This window comes from Thunnus albacares, chromosome 5 (genome assembly GCF_914725855.1).
Source record: "Thunnus albacares chromosome 5, fThuAlb1.1, whole genome shotgun sequence".
NCBI lineage: Eukaryota > Metazoa > Chordata > Actinopteri > Scombriformes > Scombridae > Thunnus > Thunnus albacares.
The window spans coordinates 34,218,113-34,236,862 of NC_058110.1; the positions used below are offsets into that span (position 1 = coordinate 34,218,113).

The window sequence follows — 18,750 nt, forward strand, 5'->3', positions numbered from 1 at the left end:
GGGTTTTTTTGCTTTAAAAATGATACAAACGATGAATCAATTATCTAAATAGTTGCAGAAACGTTTTCTGTTGAATTCAGATGTTTTTGGTTTTTCTGTCTGACTTCAGAACAAAAAGATGAAATTGAAAAGCTTCTGTTTCAGTCTTTAATCTTTTCTTCTTCTTCTTCTCTGATCTGAGGGATCACCCTGCTCTATAATTGTCCTTCCTGCTCTCCAGTCTAAACTAATTACCATTGGCCGTCTGTCTCTGAATTAGATTGTGATTGGCCGGGTATCACAGGTGGGAGATAAGGATCGGTCTGTACGTTTTTCAACCGGCTGACTCGGCATGAACAGATTCTTATCCGCTCCCGTCAGGACTCGGCAGCACTCGTCCGTCTCTCCGTCTGTTTGTTGTATTTTTCTGCTTTCAGGGAAATTTGGAGACGCGCTTCCTTCACTGTCTCCATCCTCTCTCCTCGCTCTCCTCTCTGTCGGGGGGGTTCGCTGGCGTCGCCGGTGTGTCGTGGCAGGATGACATAATCCTCCACCATGAAATATTCAACATACTGAGAGAGCGGCTCAGAATAACCGGGCTGACCCGGGCCTCCTGAGAGTTCCCCTTTTTTGTACAAACCTTTATTTATTACGACTCATCGGCAGGAGTCTCAGTCTGTCTGTGTGTCCTTCATTCATGGACTGACTTATTATCTTTAATAGTTAAGGAACCAGAGATCTGGCTGTAGTTCATTTCTTGATGTGGTTACAGGTTTTAAAGGTCTGTCGTTTATATCCTGTTCTGACGTCGGATGTTAAACGTGGTCAAAGTTTCAGGTGCCTGCAAGTCAAAAGTCAGGGCTTCAACCTGCTGCCAAGGCTTCATTTACAATGTTTTTTTTCCTACTTCGCTGATGAGCTGCTCATAAACAGCCGTCCGTTCATTAAATGACTGTGTGGACACACTGTGGATTTTATCCTCCATCACTAACATTGAAAACACATTTGAAGGATCTTTTAATATCCAGTATGAACAGGAGGAATGATTACAGCTGTTCATATGGACACCTGACTTAAAAATAAACAAAATCTATTAAAACTTGAATAAAACATGTCATTTTTAATCATGTCTAAGAGTCTTCAGTCACGATGCTTTTGGGAAACATTTCGTTAGCTTAAAGGAAGTTCCAGAGATGATTTTATGATCATCTTTTTGGGAAACGAGGCCCCGGCCGGTTTATTTCCAGATAGAGATATTATAAACAGATAGCATCTAAGCTCTACCTCTTGTCCCTCTTGACTCCTCCTGTGTTCTTCTTCTCTCCTTCTCCTCTTTCATTTCCTCTACGTGTGTCCTCACTCAACCTCCTCCCTCCATCCTCCATCCTCCTCCTCCTCCTCCTCCTTCCTCTTCTTCCATCTCTCCTCCCTGGCTTCGTGTCAAGCTACCACTCGATTTGTTGTCCTCCTCTCTCCTCTGCTGCTGCAGGACGGAGACTTGGCTCCGGCAGCAGCAGCAGCAGATAATGACCCCAGAGAGAGAGAGAGAGAGAGGAGGGGGGTGAAGAGAGGAGAGAGGAGAGAGAGAGAGGGGGTGGGGGGGGGGCAGAAACAGGAGATGAGGAGGAAGATAGAGGAGAGAACAGAAGGGCAAGAGAGATGAAGGAAATAAAGGAAATATGCTGTATAAAGAGAGGAGGGAGGGATGAAGAGGAGGAGAAAATAAATAGAAACTTTGTCCTCCCTCTCTCCTCCGTCTCTCTACTAACCAGCTACAAGCTCTCTAATGCTGCCATCCATTATTTAGCATTAGCAGCTCCGGGCTCACACACACACACACACACACACACACACACACACACACACACACACAGAGTCTCAGTTGGTTTAATCACCTCTGTGCAGTCACAACCTCCCACATTTTAAAGTTGGAAGATTTATTTTACTGACCTCTGCTGGTGAAACGTCGGTCGCAGGATTGTTCATCTCTGTGAGAGCAGCGGAGGGTTAAAGGTTAGAGGAACCAGCTTCTGACTCCACAAGGTGCCACTGAGGTGCCCTTGAGCAAGACCCTTAACCCCCCCCACCCCCACCTGCTCCAGTGGCAGCAGGTCAGACTGTGGTTCTACTGGGCAGCCTCCAGGTATGAATGTGATCCTGAGAAAAAGCATCGCTCTCAGAGAAATCCCCCCCTGAATAAGTACAGGTTAAAAAGAAAACACAAGAGGAAATCACAGCAGCACAGATTCATAAGAAACCTTTCAAAATAAAACATATTACAGTTTTTTTTTATGATCGGTTCCCTGCAGCGATCAATACTGAGTCCACATGTTCAAAACTCTTCACACAGTCGACACAACAACAACGATTACGAAGCAAACTGTGACACATTTGCATCTTTTTTCACACAGAAAGCGTTCAGTGACTACAGCCTGAGAATGTCCTCGATACTTTTCTCACTCAAACACAAACAAGCAACAAAACTCTGTGAATCTGCAGCACATTTGACACGTTTACATCCAATCAGAACCACACTGAAATACATCTGACAAGACAGAATCTGCTGTCAGTAATAAAGCCCACTGAAAGCTCTCCTGTAGATACACTGTAGTCTGTTCCATAGAGAGCTACACATCTGACTGTATTTACACTATATACACATTTATCAACCATTAAAACTACATAAACACAATAAAACAGTGATGTAACTTCACAGACAGGCCATAAAAAGATGAACCCTGCAGGTAGCCAATCATAAAAACAGCTGTAATACATTATGAGCATCTATAAATAATACAAAGTGTGAAAAACTAAAATAATATGTATGTACAGCATATATAAGTAGTAACTGCAAAGCATGTTGAGATCAACGCTTCAAGTCTCCACATCACACTTGTGTTAGTTGCATACTGGACCACGATTGGCTCCAAACTAGTTGTGATGTCATAAATCCTGCCTGTAGTTACACAAGTTAAACTGAGATTGAAGGTGAGAAAAGAGAAACTTTCCTCCTTCAGCAGATGAATGAAAACAAAACATTATTCTGCACAGAGAAGAAGAACATCCAGCTGAAGGAAGAAGAAGAAGAAGAAGAAGAAGAAACGTGTTTCTGAGTTGAGGGATGTTAAGGAGGAGACATCTTGTGAAATCATATTGAATCACAAGTGTTTCATAGAGTCACAAATGTATCATTTTCTTATGTGACAGTGAATCATGTGTGTGTGTGAGATACATACTGCTGTTGAATATACATCACGCTGCTTTGTCTCTTTGTGTGTGTGTGTGTGTGTGTGTGTGTGTGTGTGTGTGAGTGTGAGTGGTAATACTGTCCAGGTCAGTGAATAAGATAAATCAATAAAGTCATGTTTTATATGTTTTTTGTCTGAATGAGTTAAATATAAACCAGGCTTCTATGTCGCGTGTGTGACGGTCAATGTGTGTCAATACTGTATGTACAATATGTGTGTGTGTGTGTGTGTGTGTGTGTGTGTGTGTGGAGGGTGGGTGGGAGGGGGTGTTTGTCAATAGGCTGAACATGCATTATGTTTTATGTTTTATGTTTGCGTGTGTGTGTGTGTGTGTGTGTGTGTGTGTGGTGAACGCCTGCGGGGGATTCTGGGTATAGTGACTGGTTGAACTCTTGACCTTCTTTTCTTCTTCTACACATCATACAAAGACTAATGTTTATTCACTAACTTCAATTGAAAATTAAAATTTTTGAATTTGAATTCATATTTCATTTTCAGATGATTTGATATTTCATTATGTTCTTTATAAACACGAGTTCACACGACTTGAAATGATGAGTTGAATGAATTTATGCTGACTTGTTCAATCAGGTTTCTACGTGATATTGTAACCCAGTGGTGGAAGAAATATTCAAATCCTTTACTGCAGTAAAAGTACAAATACATCAATGTACAAATACTCCATTACAAGCAAAAGTCCTGCATGAAAAATCAAACTACAGTAAAAGTACAAAAGTATAATGAGCTTAATGTTATGTACAGTACTTGAGTAAATGTACTTAGTTACTTTCCATCAGTGGTATTAGCAGACTTCCCAGCATGCTTTGTTTGAGAGTTAAATCTCTCCATAGATTGGACTTTTTTGTAAAAACGGAAACATATATGATGGAAACATACTGATTATTTTAGAAAAACACTTTAAAATTACATTTTGCATCCAGTCAACAAACAAACGTACACACACACACACACACACACACACACACACACACAGCAGCATCAAAGCTGATTTACAGTCCATTAAAGGTGCATTGTGTGTAATGTTTGGCTGTAGACTGAAGGCCGCTGCAGATTTACTGCTGCTCTCTGATGATAAAACACACACCAGCAGGACGTTTTATGGTTGCAAGTGTGTGTGTGTGTGTGTGTGTGTGTGTGTGTGTGTGTGTTAGCAGTAAATAAATGTGTGTATTATTGGAGGTATGGGGTTATAAATGAATACCTCGTGTTTTGGAGGTCACTCGATGTTTTGTAGATGTTGTTCTTTTTCTGTCTAGCCATCTATAAATATAGGCTAACTTTTTGTGGATTATGTTTAGCATTTTACGCGCTTTTTGGACTATTTTTGCTCGGTTTGATGAAGAAAAAGAATGAATGACAGACTCGTCCTCTTTAGAGAAGTCTGTAGAGTCAGTAGATCTCAGTTTCATCTCTGTGCTGCTTGACTCAGAATCAGCATCTGAGAATCTGAATCTGCTGATTCTGAAGCAGTTTAGACTCACAACTCAGTCTGAATGCTTCACTCAACTAGAGACTGAGGATAATCTCTCTGCTTTTGTTGTTAAAAATGGATGGAAACAATTAGAGTTTTAAAAAAAACTGCATTGCAGAACCAATCCAAAGTCTTTAGGACATCCGTTCCTATTAGGGTGGTGACATGCAGTTCACCACAGAGGACAATGGGGGGACAGCATCATTTCCAGTAAGGCACATCCTTAACAAAATGTAAGGGGTGAAAGTTTGTTAGCAGCTGTACTCGCCATCATTCACACAACTATTGTGCATTTAGAAATCCCCAGACGATCAGTAGGCGGAGAGATCTCCGATTGTCTGGCAACGCAAGACTAAAGCCAGCTGGACCTAGAAGTTAACGGGGCTGATGATAAATGGTAATACTAACTTTATTTATACAGCACTTTTCAAAAACAATTTACAAAGTGCTTCACAAAAGACATTTAACCAATATGTATATTGTAATATAATATAAATAAAAATGAATTAAGATAAACTGACTAAACCAAGCTAACTGGAGCTAAAGCCAACTTTATTGATGGTTTTATTACAAACTGCACAAACTGTTAGCATTTACAGAGACAATATACAGTAGGCTACTTATTAAACTTGACAGTTGGCCTTCTGTAAATAGTGTGTTTGTTAAACAAATAGTAATGTTATATTATTCTGAAAGGAACACAGACATTTTCAAAAAGTCCTGAGTTTGATCTAGCTTAGCACAAAGACTGAAAGCACACTAGTAGCTTAGCCCCAAAGAGGAAAAATACACCATCAAGCCAATCCGAGTCTGTTGAATTAAATACTGTATCTTGTTTTAACAGGTGTAGGAACATAAATGTAAAGAGGAGACATTGTAGATTTAGCAGCACTTAGCATTGAACCTATTTGTTGTCCTAAACCTTTACTCCATGATGGACTTGTGAGTAGCTTGTTGTTAGCTTCAGTGGTGGCTGGTTAAAGTTTTTTTTTTTTTTACAGCACCTTTCCTTTAAACAAAAAGCTAACATATGAAACATGCTCCAGTAAGAAACAGCAGCTAGTAAGTTAACTTTACAGGGAAAAAGTAGCTCATTGTGTCCCAAACATCAACCAGAATCAACTCAAAAAAGCACAGAAGCTCCCATCACTCAAGTAACGTTAGCATGAAAACAATAAATTAACATCAGCATAAAAACAATAAAGCAACATTAACATGAAAAAATAAAGTAACGTTAACATGAAAACAATAAAGCAATGTTAGCATGAAAACAATAAAGCAAGGTTAGCATGAAAACAATAAAGTAACGTTAGCATGAAAACAATGAAGTAATGTTAGCATGAAAACAATAAAGCAAGGGTAGCATGAAAACAATATAGTAACGTTAGCATGAAAACAATAAAGTAATGTTAGCATGAAAACAATAAAGCAAGGTTAGCATGAAAACAATATAGTAACATTAGCATGAAAACAATAAAGCAAGGTTAGCACAAAAACAATGAAGTAACATTAGCATATACTTCCTGATGTTTCACTGATGTACAAGACAAACGTTTGTAACATTCGTAATGTTCGCTCTCTGAAAACACTGAAAATCCACCTGCACACGTCTCACTGATGACGTTGCAGAAACTCGTGTGTCTATGGGCTACCAATAAAAATGGTCGTGTCCAGGGCGCAGAGAGTTGCCTCGGATACGTCCAGTGGAAAATCTGAAGCAACAAATTAGAGAGCAGCTTCGAGTGTCCTGCTCGCCAAAAGTTGAAGGACTACATACACACTCATTTGGCCGGCGCCCCTCGTACAGTAAATGCACATATTCATACAGAAATTAACCAAATACAATTTGGAAATACATTTTTAACAAATGCTGGCATGACTACGAGACACAGAATAAGAATAAACATTTTAGTTTCATAGTTATTTCGTAATAGGTAATTAATTTATCTTAAACATAATAGTCTTTTCTGGATAATTGGAACACATTAACCAGCCGCCACTGATAATAAGATACAACATGTAAAGCTGATGGCTTTAGAGTTTCTGGAAGGTGGATTTGTTTCTCTATTAATGGAGCAGTTTCCCCTCTTTTCTGTTTTTATGCTCACATAAACAATCATCCTCTTTCCAAAGCCAGCATGCTCACAAGACTCCCATTCAAAATTTGGCCATTTTGCTTTTTTCTTGCTTACTGGCAAAAAGACACTTCAGAAAATAAAACTTATGATGCCTTTTTTCCACAGGGTTTGGTGCTTTGGTTAATTCAACTTGTGTGGAAGCAGTTAACCATATTTCATTTTATCAGTATCAGTTTCCAGTCTTTGTGCTTTGTGCTAAGCTATGCTGAACACATCCTGTCTGTACTGGACACACAGAGATGAAAATTGATATTCATCTTCTTATCTGACTCTGAGAAAGACAAGAACAAGAGGCTTTCACTGAATGTCGCAGTGTTCCTTTAATCAATAATAATGGTTTGTCTCTGCTAATGTGTCTTTCTCTGAGGCACTTAGCAAACATGGGTCGCTCCATATAACAGTCCGAAGATGATATTGGTCGTCATAGTTACTGATGTGTAAACCTTTTGGTGAACTAAGATGCCACCTGATGGTGGTTAACAGACTGATTTTAAGTGTTAAAAGGCAGAGGAAATGATTTATTCTAAGAGGAGGCAGGACTATAAAATAAGGATTCAGCTTTGAAGAGTTTGAAGAGTGAAAGATGTAAAGATGTAATCAAATCAATGTTAAATATGATGATCAAAGGATTATTTGTCATGGATAAATTAGTTAATCAATGAGCTATTTGTATTTTCTTTTTTTTTTTAAATAAACGCGTTGGCTAACGTTAGCGAATCTCTCCCTCCTCACTTTGGCCGACCTGCATGTGAAAACGAAATGCTTTCGTCATGTCTGATGAACAATAACGTTTTCTGACTGAATCACAGTCTCGTGTTAAATGTGCTAACGTAATGTCACAATATCAGAACTGACAGACGGAGATCACCACCATCCTGACTATTTAAGAAGAGAGACTTGAGCCTGAGCGATCAATGCTGCAGCTGCCTTTTTGGGATTTGGACACCGAGCTCCTACTCACGCTATCATTTGGACTCGCAGTGCATCCTGACCCAAATTACACGTATTGATGTAAACGGGCACATACTGACGCATATTGAAATGTGTAGTTTAACTACTATGATCCAGCACGATGAAAGCTTATTTAATATTTATATTTCAGTTAACGCTATTAATTTTGTGTTTAAGCTTAATTGTTATTTAGCAAGAAAGTGGTAAAGTTGGACTGCCCTCTAGTGGACAGAACATATAACAACCACATGCTGATGCATCAGCCTGCGTATACAGTGTAAAGGCACATAGTAGATATTCATAGGCTAAATTTGAGCATTAAAAATTTTAATATAATCCAATATTATAATAATAAGGAATAAAATTCGAATTGGATTATAGAGGAAGACTGACAGCACTAATATATATACAGTATGTGTTTACTGTATATATATGTAATGTATATGTAAATGCACCATCATACTACTTCTTGTTTCTTTTCTTTCTCTTTCTTTTCTTTTATTATTATTTTTTTTTTTACTATAAAATATATAAATATCGTGAAGATATGCTATTAGTATGAATGCCATCATATGTAAGCAAATGTAAATCTACATAAAATGAATTCTTGCAATAAAGTCTAACTTTTTTCTTTAAAAAGGCAGAGGAAGAGAGGTAAAATTTAGCCTTTTTGGTAACCCAGGTTGCTAAAATAACTTGAGAAAAGCCTCTTACCTCCAGTTTTAGTGTATTTTCTGTCTGATCTGGTGTCAGGTCACAGTGATTCTATTCAATGTAGGTTAAACACTGCTGTCTGCTGGGAACTGAGCTATTATAAGATCAATTAGACTGACAGGAACACACACACACACACACACACACACACACACACACAGGTGGACACAGTAACGTGTTCAATATAATACATACAATAATACTATAGAACAATACTGCAGAAAACATAACCTTTGGAAAGCTTCTGTTAAATGTTAAATGTTTCTTCGTGATTTAAATATTTAATTTTTTTAGGCTTAATGTAAAAATCATTAAAGTTATTGGTCACAATTAGCATTGGGTTTTGATAGTTTTTTCAGGAATCAGCCTTTTCAGATATAGTATGGAATCTGTTAATCGAAATTAGTTTTGTCTTGTTAGCTAAACTGAGCTGTTAAATAACCTGAACTGTGTTAGCTGCTAAACCAAACTGTTGAGATATAACCAGACGGATTTGAACCAAAAAATCTTAGCCACTAAACTTAAATGTTAGTAAACCTGAACAGTTTTAACCTTTTCATATGACAAAAATGTTATGTCCAACTAATCTTACTGTTATTGTGAATTTGACAAGATTGAATTTGACAAGATTTTTAGATGTTTTTGACATGTTTAATATTTGTGGTTTAGAAATGTAATGTTTAAATAATTGAGGCACAGCTGTGGTCTCAATTTTTGCTCATTTTACAAACTTTGTGACTTTTGGACCCTGAAAAATCATGAATAAATAAGAGTTTGGAGACAAAATAAGTAAGTATTGAATCTGCATTATCAAAGCATTAAGTTAGGTTTTGGAACTTGTAACTGTAACTTGATTCAGGAATTAAAAGTAAGAAAATGAAGATTGAGATTGAGAAACATTCGATCAAATCAGCTGTGATCATCTGAATGAAAAATAAATCCAAGGTACTACGGTCGAGGGTTTCACAGTTTATAATGATGGTGTTCATCAGGTGGTATTACCTGATGAACACCTATGTATGCAACAGCAGTGTGTGGGTTGTTTCTTCTTACTACCAAAATCACAGTCAAACTTTACAACCCAAGAAGCACAAGGTCCATAAACTGCAGGCTAATGAGGCTGATGTTCCAGCTGTACTGCCTGTATTAACAGCTACCAGATGCTCCAGTCGGCTGTCTGCCCATCACAGCTTCATTCATTTACATACTGAGCTGTATTTAACCCGGCTGTCAGCTCTGCGGCTGCATGTATAGGGCGCAAAGTGATGTAGGAAAACAAGAAACAAGTTCATGATTTTGTCCTTCAATAGTTTTTTGGTTTATTACCCTGAACTTTTATGCTGTGTTTACTTTGCATATAGAAAGTTCTGAGTATGAAACTCAGCTTCTTATTTTTAAGCCCAGAAGACAAATAATAACCAAATATAAACAGTTAGCATCAGTAAGATTTAATAACCAATGAATTGAAGTGTTAACTGCTAAACTGAACTGTTAGCTATTGTAACTATTTTAGCTGCTAATCTGAACCGTTAGCTAATTTACCTCAACTATTTTAGCTGCTAATCTGAACCGTTAGCTAACGTACCTCAACTGTTTTAGCTGCTAATCTGAACCGTTAGCTAACGTAACTATTTTAGCTGCTAAACTGATCTTATTACCACATCAGCTAACTATAATAGCTGTTTTAGCCACAAAACTGACAAAATATAGCTAACCTGACCTGAACTGTTGTAGCTGCCTGTCCCGCTAGCTATTTCTGCCTTGCACAGTGCATCCTTCTCATCCATTTTGTCATCCTCATTAGTTTCATCATCCTCATTGTCAAGTGTTGGGTCACATAACTCAGCCTCATCCCCAGTAGAGGACACTGTTATGCTCTCTACTGGGGATTGTTTTAGTTTAAGCAGAGCCCTCACAGGTTTAGGCCAAGTCACAGTCTGGAGCAGCTGATGATCTTTGTAGCGCAATCGTCTCTTTAGCTTTACTCCAATGATGTGAAACTCACTTCGCAGTCTAGGTAATTCATTGATTGTTTATTGCATAGCAGAGGGGACACATACCACATTGCCATGAATGGCTCTTTGTTGACTTTTGGGAAGAGGGATCATTTTGGCAAATGTAATGCATTTGGAAATGAGACGTTAGTCCAATATGTTTAGATTGTCAGCTGGAATATCTGCAAGCTCTAAATTATCGGCCATGGCAACGGATGGCATATTACCATTCTTTAGGTGATCATGGCAAGTGAAACAGATCCACTCTCTCTTTCTCTCATTTGGTACTGTGCACTGTGGTGGATTTTGGCATTTATCACTGCAAATGTGAACAGAACTCCCTGTAAGGCAAGTTTCAACAACATGCAGATCTTTAATGTAATTGGACCTATTGCAGGGTCGCACTTGATTCGTAAAGAGTGCTCTGTGGCAAGTCAAGTCAATTTTATTTTATAAAGCACCAAATCACAACAGAAGTTATCTCAGGGAACTTTTCACATAGAGTAGGTCTAGACCGTACTCTTTAATTTACCAAACATTTGCAACAGCGAGCGGCAAGGAAAAACTCCCCTTTAATGGGACAAAACCTTAATCAGGACCAGGAACTAGATGGGCGCCATCTGCCTTGACTGGTTGGGTCGAGAGGGAAAGAAGGAAGTGAGAGGGGAGAGAGACACACAGAAGCACTGCAACAACAATAAAAATAATAGAAATATTACTACTAATAATATTGGTAGCATTAGGCAAAAATGACTGCATGTCTGCAAGCTGTGCAGACATATGGGCCCTTTTTTATTTATGATTGAAAAACTTGGATAGCTTTTCTAATCAAACGGTTATTGTTCTGTTGAGGTTGTCTATTCATCTGTCTGTACCTTTGTTTTATTTCCATTGCACATTTTCACTGCATGTTATGACTGATTCTAAATGCCATGTTGTTCTGTATTTGTCTTGCCTGAGTTGTCTCATTGTTTGCTTTTGTTTGGATCTGAATGCAGGGTCATTTGCATAACAGTTTGTGATATAAGTCCTTTGCCTTAGCCTAAAGTCAGTGTTGTCTTGGTAGCGTCTGGTTATGTAAGACATCTTCCTTCTTTTGAACTCAGCATCATGGCACATAGAAACTTGTGGTGTGTGACATTTGCCTTTGTCTAAACACACCGTCCTGGCAGTAGTGATGAGTTATGTATGACATTTGTCTCAATTTGAAATTGGCATCTTGATTGTAGTGACAGTTTACGTAAGATCTCTGTCTCTTTTTGATTTGCATATTTTGAATGCAAGTTTTTTTTTAGGATTCTTACTTTGTGTAACTTTGTTTTCCTTTTAAACTTTATCCTTTGCTGTTTGGTAAGTTTCAACAGATGTGGCGTATGCTGATTATTTACGTGTTGGCACGTCTGATGTAGGATGTTCACTGGTACTAACATACATCAAGTCATTTGCATCAGATGAGACCAAAGCAGTGTCTTTGTGGTGTCATTAAGCATGATGGAGTAACCATCTCAGGTTCAGATTGTGTAACATCAGGTACAGCATTAACCTTTTTCATCCATGGAGGACTCATCAACACTGTGAAAAAGCAGCGACATGAGCTCAAATGGAGCATATGGACTGGTGGCTAACATGTTGAAAGAAGTGACAAACTTTGTTATCAGATCACTTAAATGTGTGAATAGAAACATGACAGCTGTGCCAGTACTGTCTGAGCCATCAGGTCGTCTAGAGAGGGGGTAAAAAAAACCCTGTACCTTCCCCGCTGGTCTAGGAAAACAGCGATGCACACCGAGCTCATGATCAGCAATGTGTAGTTCACCTCTGGTGACAAGCACTGAAGTCTGTTTGCAAGGTTTATGTTGACGCCTTCATTGGTAGAAGCGCTTCATGTGCCAAGTATTGATTCACACTTTTTCATTATGTGCTGCTGGTTAAAGCCAAATAGAACTTCAGGGATTTCTTCTGCATTCAAATATCTGTGAACTTTCTGTCCTTCAGCGCTCAACTGATTGAGAGTAAGTACAAACATTGCACGAAGACAAGATCAAGATCTGCACTTTGGAGCCGTGATCCACTTTTTTTCAGTTCCGATCTGTTTCCAATACCTGAATTTAGACATCTGCTGATACCGATACCAGAGCTCTTTTTTTAATATTATTATTATTGTTGTTGTTGTTGTTGTTGCTGGTATTATGTATAAGGTTACACAAGACTGTAGTAAACCACACAGCACTTCTTATTAAAAGCAAAAAATATACAAAAATGCATTAAATTTAAATGTATTCCAAAGCAAAACTTGCCACCAGTGTGGAGTGTGACTTTAAGAAGAAATCCAGTCATTTCTACTGGGGAGGTGTGCTGACCCAAAACAGCATGCAGACAGAAATTAAAATTAAAAACAAATAAAGTTATTACAAGCTAAAAGACAAATCTCAGTCTCTTAGAAGAAATAAAAAAATCACTAAAGGAAATAAAAATGTCTCAGTGGAATACGGATCACTGCATATATCAGTAACATCAGTCCGATATCCGATGAGTGAATTACATCAGTATCGGCCCCTGATACCGATAGCGGTATCGGATCGGTGCATCTCTACTTAGGAGGAGTCCTAACTCATGAAGAAAGCTAGAAAGGTTGCACTTACAGGTGAACTGACCATTTTCTGAATCATCATCATTTCTAGTGCCTCTGACACACGAGTAGCATTAGAAAGCTCAGGGAAGCTTATGTCTCTACTGCTGTCAGGATGAGAGCTCACTGGCTGATCAGCTGGTGTCGGTGGTGTTTTCTCAGCATGGTCACTGGGAGCTCAACTGGGATTTCTCGAGGATGTGAGTCGGATCAAACTTTGTGTAGGTAGCATAAAACTCAATGATGTAGGGACTGTTTACCAGTGAACCACAGAGCCAGCAAACTCAAAGTAGGGACTGTTTAGTGGTTTGTCACTGGCTCAGCAGAGGAACAGCAAAAAGACAGAACAAACATGACCTGAAAAAGAAATGTGAGGAAAATTTAGATTTTTTTGCTGCATATTAAGATTTATTTCTTTATTTAGGATATGTTTTATAGCAGGTAAACTGTTCTGTTAGCTGACATGAAGTTAACCCACAATAAACTAATGTTACTGAACCTGAGCCAAACTATTTTAGCTGACCTAACATGAGACCAACAGCTTTTTCCCCTTAACTGGTCCATCAGGTAATCTAAACCAAACATTTTAACTGTTAAACCAGCTGAATCCATCAGTTAACCTGAAATAAACAGTTTTAGCCAATAAACTGACTTTAAGCTCTTAATGGGGCCTGTTAGCTAATGGGAACCACTTAACCACTTAACTGACCCCTTAGCTATCCTGAACGGAACGGTTTTGCACTTAACTGACACATTAACCTTAAACCTTAAACTGTTTTAGCTTCTTGAAAGACTGATTTGAACCAAAGTAGATTTAATGAAGGTTGACAAAGCTGGACCCCAGTTTATCTTACTGATGTATTATCTTGCTTTGTGTGATTGTGCTTGTGTGACATATATGTGATTGAAATGCAGTTTTTCCATAATTAATAAACTGTCTGTAAGGCTGTGTAAGAGTTAGGAGAGAAGTATGAGGGAAGTGTCAGGATCAAGATTTAGATCCAGTTGATGTTCAGGGTGGATTCATCCAGGCTGTTTGGCCTCAGTTTGACGTCTTCGTCGATTCCTCAGAGTGTTTTTTGCCAACGATTACAGATGAGTCCTGTTCCTCTCAACCCTCTCTGTTATCTGCATTGATCTGCTCCCAGCTGCCAATATCGCTGCCTGCTGAGGGCGGTGGAGGTCCAGTAAAACTGACCCGTGTGCTGTCATTGAACAGATCCCACCGACACTTCACTAATTTACTATTAAAGATACACTCTCTACAACTTGGAATTACAATACATTAAAACTAAAGGGTCAATTGGGTTTCAAAGCTGGTGGTTTTACAGGTTTTAGTCCATTAATTACAAATCACGTGTAATTACTTTTTACTTAGATTTAAAAGTTCTGTAGATTGATTTCATTCCTTTCAGGCAGCTGGTCATTTTCTATAAAAATCAGCTTGCAGAGACATGAAACTTGCTGTACCATTATGCATTACCATCATGTTGGTGCATTTAAGGACCTCCGACCATGTGAGAAATGTTAGATTTCATGTGTTTACATGGACACCAGTATCTCAGGTATGATTGGCTTGTAGGAATCTCCCAGAGATGCAGGACTGTGACAGCAGAGACCCGGGTTCACATCCTGAGTCCTGTGTGTGTTCAGGTTTGGTTCAGGTTAGTGAAAGATGCTGCTGTGGCTTAAATGTTCATTAACATGTTGAACTTCAAGTCACTGCAGACTTTTTTCTGTATTAAACAGAGACCAGGATCTTTCTCTGACCTGAACCAGGTGCTGCCAGAGTCTGAACACAACCACAAACACTTTCATACTGCTGCAGTTTCTACCAGCTGAGATTTGTTATATCATATTTCGGTGGAAAGAACATTCACTCATACCAATATTGTTGCAACTTGCCAAATGCATTAATTAACAACATTTTCTCATTATGTTGGGAGAAAATATAAATCAGCCAGCATTACATTTCATGCATAATATATTTGCTGTTGCAGTTTAGTTGAATATATACATAATTTCTAGGAGACAAGGTCGTCGATTACTGTTGATCAGATGATGAAGGAGAGCAGTAAACCATCAGGTTTCCTCATAATAATCTTTATCAGTCTATCTAAATGTTTCCTTTATTTCAATACAGCAAATCAAATCTTGCACAAAGTGATAACGTGTTATTCTAACATGATCCATCATGATGTGAATTTTGTCATTAGTTGCACTGAATACGTTACTGACTCTTAAATCTCAGATATGAGAGATGCAGCTCCGGTGAGTTTTCAGAAAATGTTCTAATCTAAGATCGTCTAAACATTGAAGACACTTAACAAAAGGATTTCTAAACTGGTGGGATTGCTCCTTTACGTAACTTCAACCGTCTCTGCTCTTTGATCACTTGATACAAAAGAGCATTTAACTGAAATAATTCACTGTTAGTGAAATTTCCGCAGCATAACATATAATCATTGATTCATTACAGTAGATTATGACGTGTCGGATGCAGATGTTTTGCATTAAAACAACAGATGTGTTATTTCTGCAAGCGTCTAAATGTGTATTCACATTAAAAATGTAAATGTAAAATGTAAAGAGGGGGTTACGGAGGATTTGGATCAACTGTAAAATCCAAATCCTCCAACGCAGAATAATCCACAGCGATTAAATGAATGTATTTAAATTTAATACGTAATGTTTTGTAACAGTTGGAAATGAGAATCTTTATTTTTAGAAGATAAAAACTAGACAATCAACCCTAACGGCAGCTTCTAGCGACAGAGAGAGAGATTCAGTACGAAACACCACACAGCTCTGAAATTAGCTTCAAAGTTTAAAAAAAATATAAATTAGCTCTCAGATATGAGCATTAGAACAGCAGACGGGGTCGTGGCCTTTTATTCTGCAGGACTCAGACATAATCCTCTGCAGCAGGTACACGAGCGGAGAGCTGCAGTTCATTATCTGGATATCTGATTGACTTTACAGTCTGAGGCGATTTGCATATTTGAATATAAAGAGTTTAATTCCACAGTGAGGCTGAAAGCATTTTATTACAGTGGAAAAAGACTCTAACACAGTAAATCATTTAATCACATCAGAACAGTTCAGGTACTTAATCATTCTTAAAGGAAAACAGTTCACTAACGACGGAAATATAATGACTGTAAGATTCAGATTTTATGACTCACGCTGTTGGACTTTTTATAAAAATATACATAATAAATATAATTCTCATTAAGCAGCAGTCAGTGTTTCCATGATGGAGAATGTACATGTGAAGAGGAGGTAACTAAGTACATTTACTCAAGTTCTGTACTTAAGTACAGTTTTGAGGTGCTTGTACTTTACTTGAGTATTTCCATGTGATGCTACTTTCTACATGTCAGAGGGAAATATTGTACTTTCTACTCCACTACATTTATTTGACAGCTTTAGTTACTTTTCAGATGAAGATTTGACACAATGGATAATATAACAAGCTTTTAAAATACAACACATTGTTAAAGATGAAACCAGTGGTTTCCAACCTTTTTGGCTTTTGACGTCTTACAAAAAGCAGTGTGTAGTCGGGGTCACATTTCACATGTCTATGAGTTGTTAACAGCTCCACCAAATAGTGATTTTTCCCTCTAAACTTCTCACATGCTTTCATTTCAATAAATGTTCAAATGATCCAATATTTCAGCAAAAATCAAAGATTAGAGAAAAAGTCCAAAAACTGAAAACAGATTTGTGTATCAGAACTTTGTTTTTTCTTCTTTCCTCTCCCATTAATCATCTCACCACCCCTCAGATTTATCTGCTGACCCTTTGGAGAGGCCCGACCCCTAGGTTGGGAACCACTGGACTAAACTAGCTAACTGTATATAAAGTAGTGTAAACTAGCTCCACCTCCAGCAGCTACAACAGTAACATGCTGCTCTAACACTGATGCTTCACTATTAATAATCTAATGATGTCATATATAATAATATATCAGTCAGAGGGACCAAACCACTACTTTTACTGCTATACTTTAACTACATCAAGCTCATAATACTTATGTACTTTTACTGCAATACTTTAACTACATCAAGCTCATAATACTTATGTACTTTTACTGCAATACTTTAACTACATCAAGCTCATAATACTTATGTACTTTTACTGCAATACTTTAACTACATCAAGCTCATAATACTTATGTACTTTTACTGCAGTAAAGGATCTGAATACTTCTTCTACCAGTGAAATATGTTTAAATGTTTATAGATGTTTGACTGCGGGTCAGAAATGCTTCCTGAGACATGTATCGTGTACTTTCAGAGGCTCAAAGTAACCATGGTTACTTCAAGTTTTTAATGGGCTTTTTATTATGAAATCACAAATTAATTACTGTACAGTCCAACTAAAAATTTAAATTAATTTTGCAAAGAAATCAATAGATTCCATATAAAGGGAAAATGAACTCAGTGTTGAAATATCGAACAGCAGAATGTTTGATTTAAGCAACTAAAGCACTTTGGTGAACGTTAGTGAAAGATCGTAGTGAAATTAATTTTTCTCGCTGCACTTGATGGAAACCAGAAATGGAGAGAAAGTGATTCTTGGTGATTGTCTCCATGTGAAATGTGTAAGATGAGTTTCACAGTGAGATCAGAGCAGCAGTGTGTGTTCAGTGTGTCTAAGGAGAATCATACAAACCATCCTGGCCTCCTGCCCGCTCTGTAATCTCCCCTTCCTCCTCCTCTTCCTCATCTCTCTACCTGTGATTTATGGCTCAGTGCAATGAAAAGTGAAGGCTGCAACCTGTGTGTGCGTGTGTGTGTGTGTGTGTGTGTGTGTGTGTGTGTGTGTTTGTGTATGTGTGTGTGTGTGTGTGTGTGTGTGTGTGTCCTTACAGTATACATCTTGTGATATCAGCCCATCTATCTGTAATCAGTCATTTCTGTTCTACCACATGAGAAGATTTCCCATTTTATATGTTTAACTTTAAGACTCAAAGCTGCATCAAAGGGACATAGCATGTTTTTTGTGTTTCACTGTTATTTATATGCTGTTCTGATGTCAGACATTAAAAATAGTCAAAGTTCAATAACATAAAAACGCTCCATGCTTTCATTTGCAAAGTCACCTCTACTTCCTCCTCATGATGATGTCAGATTGTTCTGTCGCTGTGGTTTCTTCCACCAGCAGGTTAACATTTGTGGTTCAAAGTTGAATATCTTCATTATTTGACTATTTGATGGATTGAAAACAGATATTCAAGGTCTCTTGAATATCTGAATATCCTCTAGAGCAGTGGTCCCCAACCCCTGGTCCATGGACCGGTACCGGTCCGTAGGTCATTTGGTACCGGACCGCACAGAAAGAATAAATAACTGACATTATTTCCGTTTTATTTATTATCTAAGTCTGAACAATGTTTTATTTTGAAAAATGACTGGATTCTCTCCATTACATCCGTCGCATGTCAAGACGCTTGTCTTGGTCATGTGATACGTTACCGCTAAAATTAAACCCACAAGCTAGCAAAATGAGTAAAAAACAAACGTCAGGGCTCCCACTGATTCAGAGTTATGTCGAGTTGTATTTTTCATGCACTTTATATTTGTTTTTGTGGTGTATC

At 38.0% G+C, this 18,750-nt stretch overlaps 1 protein-coding gene across 1 annotated transcript in view; it reads left to right on the plus strand.

Annotated features, from left to right (window-relative positions):
- The window catches only part of kcnd1 (potassium voltage-gated channel, Shal-related subfamily, member 1), a 76,091-nt gene that overhangs the window by 43,319 nt on the left and 14,022 nt on the right, over positions 1-18,750 (plus strand). The gene's annotated exons all lie outside the window — the stretch shown is intronic.